This window comes from Microtus ochrogaster, chromosome 2, assembly GCF_000317375.1.
Source record: "Microtus ochrogaster isolate Prairie Vole_2 chromosome 2, MicOch1.0, whole genome shotgun sequence".
Lineage (NCBI taxonomy): Eukaryota > Metazoa > Chordata > Mammalia > Rodentia > Cricetidae > Microtus > Microtus ochrogaster.
In genome coordinates, this window is record NC_022010.1 from 79,657,808 (window position 1) to 79,670,799 (window position 12,992).

The 12,992-nt window shown below is 38.1% G+C and overlaps 1 pseudogene; it reads right to left on the minus strand.

The window, feature by feature from the left end:
- Nucleotides 1-2,814: 2,814 nt before the first annotated feature.
- On the minus strand, nt 2,815-4,416 carry LOC101979053 (annotated as a pseudogene).
- Between the last annotated feature and the right edge of the window lie 8,576 nt (nt 4,417-12,992).

Consider the following 12,992-nt stretch of genomic DNA (forward strand, 5'->3'; position numbering starts at 1 on the left):
TCAACCTTCCAAAGACTTTGACACTTTAACACACTTCCTCATGTTGTGGTAGCCATAATTATAAAATTAATTTTGCTGCCATTTTATGACTGTATTTGCTACTGTTATAAATCATAATGTAAACATCTGTGTTTTCTATGGTCACGTTCCACAGGTTGAGAACTGCTGATACATACAATTCTGTACTGGCCAATTGATATTAAATAACCAATTAGGGAAAAACTATTTTCACTACTCTCAACATTCCCCAATTGCTTGCAGTTCTTCGTTTAGGGGTGGAACACTGTAGGTTTTTCCTCTTCCACATTCTTTTGTCCTGTCCATGCAGCCATATTTTTGCAGTATAGTCAATAAAGCTTTAACCTCATTCATAGGAGACACATTCATACTGAAGACTGCTGGTTGTCTGGTCCATACAGTTTTTCCCACCTCTGCTGTTAAGAGTGACTAATATTTTATTCAGACCAACATATTAGCATATAAAACACTTTAAAAACTAATTATAAAGCAGATTTTCATTCAAATTAAGATAACATCATTATTTTTACTCAAAATTTATGATTATGATATAGTATTGTTTTTCAAGAGTATAATTTTCTTTGTGTTTTCATTCATGTAACCTATTGTAGGATTCTAGATGGCATTTATAAATTGGCCCAAGTATCAGATAGTGTGGATCATTTTTTAAGTATCTAAGTATTTTTTTTGGTCACACAGTTGAAACATTCTTAATTTATGATGCAAAAGCCTCTAGTAAAACTAACTACATACATTTTCAGTGACATACAAATAATTATGTATCCCTCCTAATTTTTTGCATTACTTATGAGTTCATAGTGATTTTTCCATAAATATGAGACAGTAATTATCTTTTTAATTTTCCTTAGATCGTTTTCTCAACTTCAATAATAAAAACAATGATGACATGCCTCCTTTTTAAGTGTATGTATCTATATGTTATGTCTGCATGGCCATATGTTAAGAGGATATATTTCTGTCTGTGTAAATTCATGTGCTTTATGGTAGATTCAGATAATCTGTGTTAAAAATTACTGGCCAAATATTCAATAAATAAAGGACCCAAGATAATAATATTACTTTTGTAATATGCAAAATGTAATATGTAAAAACATGTATTTGGGCAGTTTTAAAGAATTAAATCAAATTGATGCCATTACATTTAGTTGAAATGTGTAATGGTATTTTGTTCAAGATATCTATTTAGTCCACCTTCAGTACATGGTGTCTACATTTAATTTACAATCCTTTGTAACACTCTCGGGAGAAACTGCTCTAGGCGCTGGAGAATGACTGAAGGTTTTTGAAGAGAACAATGACAGGAAGAAAGATGTATTTAAGAAGATGGATTTTGCAGGAAGAATGTGAAGAGGATCCAGGCCATGAGAGAAAGGTGGCAATGAGATCAGAGAAGACACTGCTGTTCCCCAAGGGCTGTGAGTATGTAAGCATTATTTCACTAAAAAGTCAATAAATGGCTTCAAGGCATGGATTTTATCATATGCTTTAATATACTGAACTTTTTTTCAGTGGAAATAACATAAAACAAGTCAGACAGAGTTGTGTAAAGAAACACAAATGGAGACACAACATGGTTAGCATAAAAATGGTGCTGAGGTAGTTCACCTTACCGGGATCAATGCTGTTCCTGGATTCCTGGGATCCTGTGTTGGCTGTATTTAGCCCAATGATGGTAGCTTGAACATGCAATGAATGATGTAGGATGATTAGTTACATTTAAGTCTCAGACTGAGAAAAACTATAATGGCTTCTTGATAGATGTCTTATTTTAATTGGAATATAAGTCATTGAAATATTGAACATATTCAAACATGGGATATATGAACAATTCTTGAACTTAATATTTTTCTCAAAGTATATTTTTCAAGCAGATGATTTGGTAAAATGCCAATTTCCATGCTAGGGAGTAGAAGCAGAAGTCTCTGGATCAGTGGATAATTGTTCTTGATGAGATATGGACTGGAACCAGAGAAGAGGTTAACATTTAATGAAAATCACAAAAAATATGATTTAAATAAATAATATACAAATATAACAACGTCTCAGAAAAAGACAACATGATGCTTACAGCAGTATTTCTAAATCCCAAGTTTGTTAATTAACAGATAAAGCAATCTCCTTTAATTGTATCTAATTAAGATAATGTAGTCTCTGGGGTTTTCCATGTTGTTGAGAAAATGAAGTAAGAATTAAAAATAATGTTAATAAAGAGGGGTATTTTGCCTCTTTGTGATTCATATTGGCGATAAAAATTTTAAATCAAATTACACAATAATACAATAAAACTATGTCATTGATTTTAAACAAAGGTTTTGAAGAATTTTAATTTACTCTAAATGTTTATAATAGAAAGTAAATCTACTATCTTAATAATGTGACAAATTAACTTATATTTTAATTATATTTCTCCCTTACATTTTATTTGTTTTTATAGTTGTCCTTTATTTTACAGTCTTGTGACCATTTGTCTCACTCAAGTCAAATATGGGATTCTTTTCTAAAGACTTTTGTGTGCCAATCAACATATGTTTAAGTGCTTCAAGTTAGACGAAATAATAGGCAGAGAAAATCAAAAGAAGACAAACTGCCATTTCTTTCTCTTTTTTTTTTTTTTTGTTTTTTGTTTTTTGCTTTTTAATGTTCGACTCTTTACTAGATGTTATTTCAGGCAAGTTCCTGGGTTCTGCCCCAGGAACATGGATCTCCTCTCCCTATAGATCACAGCGAGCAGGTTTCTCAGAAAAGCCGAGGGCCTGGTGCCTCCGATTCCCAGGTTCAGAAGCAGAACTGGAAGGCTTCAGACACTTGTGGCTTCCATGCGTCCAGGCTGGGCAGCAGGGACGAGAGGCCTATGACTTGCCAGGTCTCTCCGTCTGACACCTTGGAGGTTTGATAGGAAAGCAGCTGTACACCTGCCTCTGCCAGGAGGCCAATCATAGTAGGCAGCATTACAGGGTTGGAGGGCGGAGCTGGGAACATGAGCAGGGGCTTGCCCAGGCGCAGTGGCACCTCTGGCCTGAAGACAGCTCCGTTGAGCATCTGCAACATTGGGGTGGTACCCTGGACCAAGCCCACAGCTTGGTAGGGGGCACCTGCCAGGGCCACAGTCAGGAGGCCTTCCCTGCTGCCCTCCCCTGGGGCCACTGGGCTGTGGGAGGAGGTGACATTGAGGCCAGCCTCTTTCAACAGTAGCTTAGCATTCACCAAATTCACATCTGCCTGCTTTGACGCTTCCCTCAGGAGGCCGACAATGACCGCAGTGCTCAGGCAGTTCCCAGCGTTCTTCAGAGATGCTCCTTGTGTCACCACCTGGATCGTCCCTTTATAGGGGAGCCAGCCCAGGCATGCATGAGCGTGCCCAGCGCTTCTGCCAGACCAATCCAAGGCTTGGTGTGTGGAGAGAAGGCACTGGTAAGGGCCTGGGCGTTTACAACCCCTGCTAGAGACTTCCCCTTCACCATGTCCACAAACTGGATGGCAATTTCCTCCCCACAGCGGCTCTGGGCCTCCTTGGTGCTGGCACCCAGGTGGGGACAGCTGATGACATTCTCGTGGTCCACTAAGGCCCGGTCCGGTGGTGGCTCCTCTGTGAACACATCCAGGGCGGCACCAGCACACTGACCAGACTGCAGGGCACGGAGCAGGGCACCTTCATCCACAATCCCTCCTAGAGCACAGTTCACCACTCGCACGCCCTTCTTGCACTGGGCAAAAGTGCTGTCCTTCAGCAAGCCTGTGGTGGAGGGCAGGAGGGGAGTGTGGACAGTGATGAAATCACAGAGAGGCCAGATCTCCTCGAGCGGCAGCTGCTGGACACCAAAGGAGGCAGCGACTTCTGGAGAAATGATGGGGTCATAGCCTACAGTCTTCATCCCAAAGGACTGCATTCGGGTGGCCACCTCTCTTCCAATTCTGCCCAGGCCGAGAATTCCCAGTGTCTTTCCGTTCAGCTCTGTCCCCATGAACTTCTTCCGGTCCCATTTGCCATCTTTCATCGAAGCCCTTGCCTGGGGAATCTGCCTAGCCAGGCACATGATCATCCCACAGGTGAGTTCTGCGGCACTGAGGCTGTTTCCGTTAGGGGTGTTCATGACTAGGATGCCCTTCCTCGTGGCGGCCTCCAGATCCACATTGTCCACGCCTGTGCCAGCCCTGCCCACCACCTGGAGCTTCTCGGCTGCGTCGATGACATCAGCAGTGACCTTAGTGGCTGACCGAACGATAAGGCCTTCGCAGTCCTGCAACTCCGCTATCAGCTCCTCCTTGCTCAAGTTCTGCTTCTCCACTACCTGCAGCCCTCCATCTTTGCAGGATCTTCCGGCAGCAGGGGTCCAGGCTGTCACTGATGAGCACTTTGCGCAGATTTGCGAAAGCCATTGCTGGAGCGAGGCCTCGGAATCAGTTGCTCTGGATTGGCAAAAGCACTTAGGTCAGGAGGCTGCCGGGAGGGCTTCTTCAAACTGCCATTTCTTAAAGCAGAAAAGAAAATCTGGTAGAGTGAACTAAAGCCCATGAAACAAGATATTCTGAGAAAAGCCTGAGAAATTTCTTTAATAGATACAGTCACCCTTCATGTGATAATAGTCTATTTCACAAGTGACTTCTGGATTCCGTCCTTAAGAGCAAGCCTAGATCTTTCTTGAATATATTTGTAACACTAATGCAGTTGGTACTGAGCTGCATTGTACTGTGTGGACTTGCAATTATACCAGCTCTATCTCAATAGCGAGAAACTAGAAGTTTGATGGTCCAGAGATCTAGGGTTAAACCAAACACAACTGAGCATAAAAGTGGGGGGAGCGTATACTCAAAGAGCTCCACCCTTAATTGTCATCACAGAGTCGTCCAAATGAAGAGACCCACTGCCATACGTTAAAGAGAGCTTTGGCAACCCTGTGAAAGAAGGGAGGAAGGAATGTAGGAGCCAGAGGGGTGAAGAGCACCAGGAGAACATGACCCGCTGAATCAACTAAGCAGGGCTCACGGGGGCTCACAGAAACAGAAAAAGAACCATGGAGCCTGCAAGGGTCTGCACCAGGCCCTCTGGATACGTACTTGGTAGTTTAGCTTGGTCCTTGTATGGGACTCCTAACAGTGGAAGTGAGGATCTTTTCTGACTCTTTTGCCTGGGCTTGGGGACCTTTTCCTCCTACGGGTTGCCTCCTCCAGCCTTGACGTGAGTGTTTGTGTTCGAGTCTTATTGTATCTTGTTATACAGAGCTCTTGGTTGAAATTGCTCAGAAGCCTGCTCTTTTCTGAATGGAAATGGAGAAGCAGTGGATCTGGGGATGGGGATCTGAGAGGAGGGGAGCCACAGTCAGGGTGTATTGAATGACAAAAGAATAACTACAAAGAAAAAAGAGAAAGGAAAAAAGGAATAGATCAAATGGATTATCTTTCCTCAAATGCCACCGTGTTTACGGTATAGTTTATAACCAGCCTCCCACATGTCAGGCAATATGATTCTTATTATATTCCCCAAATATCCTTATATTTTAGAATTCATTAGTAAGTCTTCCTTATCCCTCTCTGAAATGTCTTCCTTTAAGCTCAGCTTTGCTTTTCCATAAATATTGCTTTATAAATTATGTAAGAAAACCAAAATACAATCTTTAAAAAATTAAGTCCAACTGATAAAGTAAACCACTTTTCATAATTCAATTTTAAATTCATATTTTAGATTAATAAAAATGGTGTCCTCTTTCCTCACTGATTCTCATTATGTGCAAGTAATAAGCAAAGAGGGATGAAAGTAAAAACTGCAAAGAAAATGTGTGTGTGTGTGTGTGTGTGTGTGTGTGTGTGTGTGTGTGTGTGTGGTTTTGGGGTGTCTGTACATTTGTGTATAAAAACAGGTGATGATGCTTACACCTGTGAGTGATAGAAGTCAATGTAGGATGTCTTATCAAAGTAGGATATCTGCCCCTAATGCTTTTCATCTTAATTTGAGAGACAGGTTTCTCATTAAGTCAGGAACTCACAGAATGTCTGCTGACTGGCCAGCAAGCTGCAGCCTGCCTGTCTTCCCATCTTCTCTGTCAAGTGCCAGGATTACAGGAATGTGCCAGCACATCCTGGTATTTTATGTGGATGCGGTAGATCTGAACTCAGTTCTCTGTGCTTACCCTTCAATCACTTTCTCTACAAATTTATCTGCACAACTTTTAGTGATAACAGTTTTTATCTTTGATATTACCACTAAAATGCAGAAGGATCTTGAGCATGGATGTCATGCTTTATATATTTCCAGGAATGGGGGAGTAAGGAGGCCTATAGTTCTTATTGATAATGTTATCTTTTAGCAATTAAAAACCTGATTGGTTTAAGTTGTTACCTGCAACAGGAAATTGACATGTACAAGAAAAATGTAAGGAATAGTGAGTATAAGGTACAAAAATAGAAATAGACCTTAAACCATTGTTAAAAAAAAAAATAACTAGAGAATAGGAGCTGGCCGTGGTGACATTCACCTGTTATAAAGAGCATGGAAGACCATGACAGAAGAATCAAGATTTCCATGGGCACCACAAGTAATTTATAATAGTGCAAGTCAACCAAAGCTAAAACAAAACAAAAAAGATGTCCCCTGTCTAAAGAAAAATAATAGATCAATAAACACTCCAAGAAAACAGTATAAGTAAGGAAATGTCACTTTAAAAATCTCATGTGTCTTTCAGAGATACATCTAAAAAGTGAAGCATGATTTTTCTCATGCCTGTGTAACTTCAGTTGAGAGTTAGAGGTCAATGGGAATGAAGACCCGGTGAAAGGGAGCTCTGCAGCTGTGGAGCCACCCTGCCGCAGTAGCAGGCCATGCATTCTGTAACTGTGTTGCTTTTACACGCTGTCACAGTGGTGGCCCATGAAATTCTGCAACTATTGCTGTTTTGACTTGTCTTCTGCAGAAGCATCATCCCCTGGGGAATTAAGACTCTGCAAACAGAATGGAGACACAAAACAAGCAACCTCTATTCACTCTTCACAGAGAAGAGAGTGGTTTACAAACCACTACAGTAGACTAACAAGAAGACCCCAAACAGTATCTTAGAACTAAAGCTAGCATTACATAGTTCAAATTGTTTGCTTTTCCTGGAAACATGGATATCTTTGATTAAAAAGGTGACTGTGCCCTTACAGTTACAAATGGTCCAAGTTTTCACAAACATCAGAGTTTCACAATCTTTCTTTAATAGTTCATTCATTATCACATTCAATCCCAACTCCTAATTTCAAAAACTAGATGCTAAAATTCCACAATCCTGCCGTTAAAATAAGATAATGAAATTAAGTTTCATAAGGCACGCTTTCAGAAATTTACTTAATAATCTTCCAATGATCAGAATTCCAGAATGTATTGATTCTCTTCTTGCCTTGATTCAAGCTTTTCCTTCTACTCTCACATTTTAAAAGAAATCAAATAACTATGTAGCTCATTCAGTGTCTCTGTAGATTCTGAAAAGCATGAAAAGATCAGTATCTACTTAACAGATGCCTTCTAAAAAGTATCATTGTGTAAAATTCAGATTTTTATAGATTGGGAGCTTTATAAAATCCACCTCCAACTTTTGGTATGCGGATGTAGATTTCCTCTGAAGCAGCAGCTGGGATTTTTCTTTTCAGACACCTACATAGACAGGGCTGACTTTGGAAGTAGCTATTGACTTTCTGTATCCTAGGCAGTTTCATATTGATCTTGAGGCAACTCAATTACGAACACCTGGAAGAGGCAATGAATTTGAATAGTGTTCATGGCTTTTTTTTTAATACATCTTTTTCTTCCTTTGTAAAGGGCAATGACTTACATTTTGCAAAATGAATCACAAGGAGATACTCTTGTTCTCTTTGTGGAGGGAATAGGAAAGAATATTGAAGTCAAAGCACTTTGGGGAAATCTTGAGATTGTTTACGAATGCAAATTCTGTCGAATTTTTATAGCCTAAAAGAGTGTTTTCTTTCTTTTAAAAAGCCTACCCTGGCTAGTTCTTTGATCTCATATGGTAGAGGCTGTAAGGAGCAATCAATGTCTCTTTTTCCAAAATAATAATAAAGAAAACATTATATCCAAAGGAGAAAAGAGGCATATTTCTAGGCAATTGCATTACCTTTTATTGCACAATGACTAGGTGATTTATTTTTCTTTGTAGAACTATAGCATTTCAGAGGTGAAAAATAGTTAGGAGTTAGCTTTCAAAGAGCAGAGAGCATCTCTGTTCTGATTATCTCTGAGGGTGTCTGTGGAATGTCAGCCAAGTTATTGACACTATGGTCCAATCACCTCACAGCCCCTGGAAGAAATGGCAATTGGTACCTCATACTATAATGTGACTATTTTTTAAAAAGAAATGAATAAATTTAATGATATACAAATACCTTGTCCCATTACCTGGCATATATTGTATGACTTAGAACACTTTTAGTATATTAAACTCCAGTATTTAACTGGTAAACATAAACTACAAAAATTAACCAAATAAGCCAAAAGCTAGTTAGCAGTGAAGATTAGAAATGATGCTCTTCACATTATGAAATATATCAATTCAAATCCAGTTTGTTCAACTATCATAGTTATGTCTATACATGCATTTCAAATTGATGGCTTTCTAATTAAACATGCATACTGATGGAACACTTTCCGTCATCCTGAGAATTGGCCTGAACAGTGTGGGCGATGCAGAGAAAACTTGGTACTATTACCTAAATGATTATTTAATAGAAAACGTAATGATGTAAGACTAGGAGATTGCATTTTCTATATGACAGAAAATTTACTCACATTGCCTAAGAGAACTATTACTGACATTTATTGTTAGGATGAATTTGAGTTGTAGCCAGATGCTCACATGGAATTTACTTGACAACTTGAACTTCACCGATACTTGTGCGTCTCATACCAGTGTGCTTCTACTTACCCTATTTCTTGGGGTTTTGCTGTTTTCTCCTTGGTTGCTAGAAATGTTTTACTTGATGTTGAAGAAAAAAATAATCCAGAAGTCTCATTGTTTAAGAGCTACAACATGCTATTTACTAAAGTCTTACCCTCTTATAAATTAATTTATCCTATTTCAGATCTTTTTCAGTTATCTTAAAAGATAAATATTAACCACAACTTTTTTATTCTTAATTATATTCCTTTATAGATGAGAATAACTATGCTTGTTAAAAATAATTGAAATAATTGAATACATAAAATAAGAAATCTCACATTGTGTGAATAATATTTAATTGCACTTTAAATCATAGTTTAGTTCTAACCATCTGTTCATATTATCACCCTGTCTCCATATTGGGTAGACTCAATTAGCACTAAATGCTGGAGTCCTCTAAACACTTGGGGTCATAGTGCTGATCACACTGATTGGTTACTCTGTATATTCCCTTTCTCTGCTTTCACTCACCTCGTGGAATGTAAATTTCAGGTATTTCAACAGTATCCTATACTTCAGCACTGTATACAGAAAGTTTTCTGTATAGAATAATCAAATGAAGAATTTTGAAAGAAAATTATTAGTGTGTACAGCAAAAATAAAACTTAATCCTATAAAAACAGTAAGAAAACCGTTTGGAAAAAATCTGAAAAGAGCTTACTCACTTGCCTGAAAAAAGCACAAAAATATTAAATATACTTAATGACATCCTTGACTTGGGAGAACCCCAGAAATTTAACAACATCCAAAAAGCTTTGGAGGAGGTAATTATATTAAACTATGTACTTCAATGATCTCATTTAATTACATTGTTCTGGTTTGATTTACACACCTAAGTGATGCTAGTGAAACCAGTCTTATACATACGGTAGCAAATGAATAATAATTATGAGAAAAAAATAAAAATTGAAACTATTTTGACGATAAATATGTAAAGAAACTTGAATTGAAGCTGCGATGCCCTCTGGTGTGCAAATATTGAAGAATAGTCTAACATACATACTTAACATAATATCCTCTAAAATTTAGCAATTAAGAATATACTCAATTAGCAAAGCCCAGAACACTAATACTAATTCAATTAATGATGGTTTAAAGTACTAATGAAATTAAGTTTCGTCGTTTTGGTTCCTGGGTGAAGATAGCAATTTCAGATGAAAATTCCAAAGCTTCTCTTGCTAGAGACGCTTGTCTAAAACCCATCAGAGGATTATGAATAAACATGCACTGAAGAGTATGCAGATTTCCTCACAGAAAAGCCATGAATTTTTTAACACCCAGGGGGTCAAATTATAATAAAGGGATAGCACCTGTCACTAGAGGCAAACTACAAGATCACCTTTGCAATCCCTGGAGCAATTAAATCACTGACAATTTAGCCTTCCTCTGGCAAGCAGAGCCTCCAAAGGCATGAGCATGTACATACCTCTCAGAGGGCAACATGCTTAAATCACTTTAAATTCTGCTCTTTCATTTTTTTCTAAGCACTGTTTTCTGTGTTCCATATGAAAGGCTCCCCTCACAAAGACAGGGTGAAATCTTATATTTTATTAAATTATGAGAGGGAAAACTTACATGGTCTCTTTTGATCATTATATCTTGTCACCAATACCATGTAACCTTTTAGATACAAAAAATATCATTAGTGTGTGAAATTATCATTTTATAAAACATCTGTGCACAGATGTGACCTCTGCATTGAAATTTAATAAAATATTTTGAATTATCTTTCTAATAGTAATTCTATTGAATGTCCTTCACGGCCTGTGAAGGATATATTCTGGTTTGTGTATTTAAGATATAGAAATCACTGATCATGCCCAGGTATGAAAACTCACTTTTTCAGAATACCATTCTTGATTTAGTTGTTAACTGTAGCAGTCTGGGTATGAGAATATCTTCCTTGAAGATGTTGGTTGGCTGGACTCACACTGACAGCTCAGTGGTATGACAGCAAGAAAGCAAAAATGTGAAAGAATTCAGGAGGAAGAAGAAGCCCCAGGAAGAAACAAGAGTACCAAGCAAACTGGTAGCAAATCCGCAATAGTAACTTGGGGTAGCACTTGTCTCTGAAGGACAAAAGTTGCAGTATCCACTCTACTTTCATATACTCTGTTATGTTCAGCACAACTTCTATCTCTATTTGCTATTGTAGGAGGGTGGTGGCAAAAATGATCTTTTGTATTTGTTGCCAAAGCTCAGTAAATCCATTTAATAAAGCTACCATAGAAATAATTCACTTTTAGAAAGTATAAAATGCCCTGTTGGACTATTTCCCTTTGCAAAGTTTTCCCTAGATGTGTTTTGCATGTTTGCTAATCAAAGCACTGGTGACAATAACAATCACAATGCTTTCCAAGAAGGTTTACTGAAATGAGAAGAATGGTTTAGGAACACCAGAAAATTAGTTTCATGAAAGCATACAGTGAATCATCCTTTTCAAAATTCAACTAGAAAATGATAATTTTCACCACTCCAGGACTTTTAAGTCTACTGCAAAATTTATAGAAGTATATGGCAATAATTTCTACATTAGAATAATGGAGGCAGGTGGATAATGGGAAAGAAGCTAGCCTGAGCTAGACAGACAGTGAGAGACTGGCAGGAAAAGGAGTAGCAAAAGTTAATTTTTGTATTTCACAAACACCTTAAAACTATAATTATCTGCATAATTATCTGTTTTCAACTCTTCAAAGACTCCAGAAGGATAGAATAATACCTAACTAAATAGGAAGTGCATTGTAAGCAACTACCCAGCTTCTAGAAATTACGGAGACATCTCACTGCCTGAACAGTCACCCAAAATTCTTCTATAATGCTGGATCATCCATCTTCATCCTAATGTTTATAGTATCCAACAGACTTTTCCAATAAGCAGGAAATTTGAAGATCTGTTCTTCCCTGCAATGGCAAAGTTCATCACTTGCTTTTTGCTATGTCTGCAGACTATCTGGCAGTTTCTTCTATTAAGCAGGAACTCTGAAGTGTCATAAGTGTCATTTTGTCCTTTGGAAAGATCAGCAGTCACTTTTTTTGTGAGCCCTGCATGTCCAGTTCATATATCATACCATAAAGCATTCCGGCAAGAGTAGATTTTGCCCAAATGACTAGCCTTGTTACATGGGAGGTAAATTCCCTAACAAGTTTCTTCAATTCCCATCAACTTCTCTGAAATAATAGGTGCTGCCATAAGCAGGCATGTCTCACTGTCAAGAAAAATCTAAGTTCTTAAAACATCTTAAATGCCATACTTTGTAGGTCTTTGAAATGGTTGAAGAATACCTGTCCATCTGAAATATATTCCTGTACATCTAGAAATCCTAAGTTGACAATAAGTATGACTCTTATAAATGATTACCAATTAATCTGCATTTTTAAATTATACATTACATTTTTAAATGAGCTACCTAAAAAGTAATACTTTAATCAAGGACAGAAATATATATATAACAAAATTGACCATAAATTTATAACAATAGACCAAGATCCATACAAATGCAAAGCATCCATCTTTATATCATATCTCCATTTAAATGAAAACAAATATTTACAAACAATAATTTTGTGAATTTGGACATAATTTTCTTTAAACTGCTTCTTGCTGTTTGTTGGGTAAAGTATTTTTAAGGTTCAGGCAGAACTTTTGGGGATCTTGTTCTATTACGCACCATGCTTCCGTGTCTGCACTCGGCATGCTATTACCCAGTTACTGAGCTCCAGGCAAGGGGGCTGGAGGTTAAAATACACAGACACACAGAGACAGAGAGACAACAACATGGGTCATCCTTGAATTTCCCAAGAATGCCCCCTTTATTGTGTTCAGGGGCAGATTATATAGAGATAGCCATGCCCCAACCAAACCCACCAGAAACCACTCTCCTGCCATCAGGAACTCCTGAAGATCTCATGCTCAGAGCAGCTGTAGGCACTCAGATCAGGGGATTACAAGAAATTCAGGATCTGGGGTTTCACTGCTCCCAACATTGTTCCATCAAACCAAATTAGTCTGGAAGGAATTCAGAGAGTCTT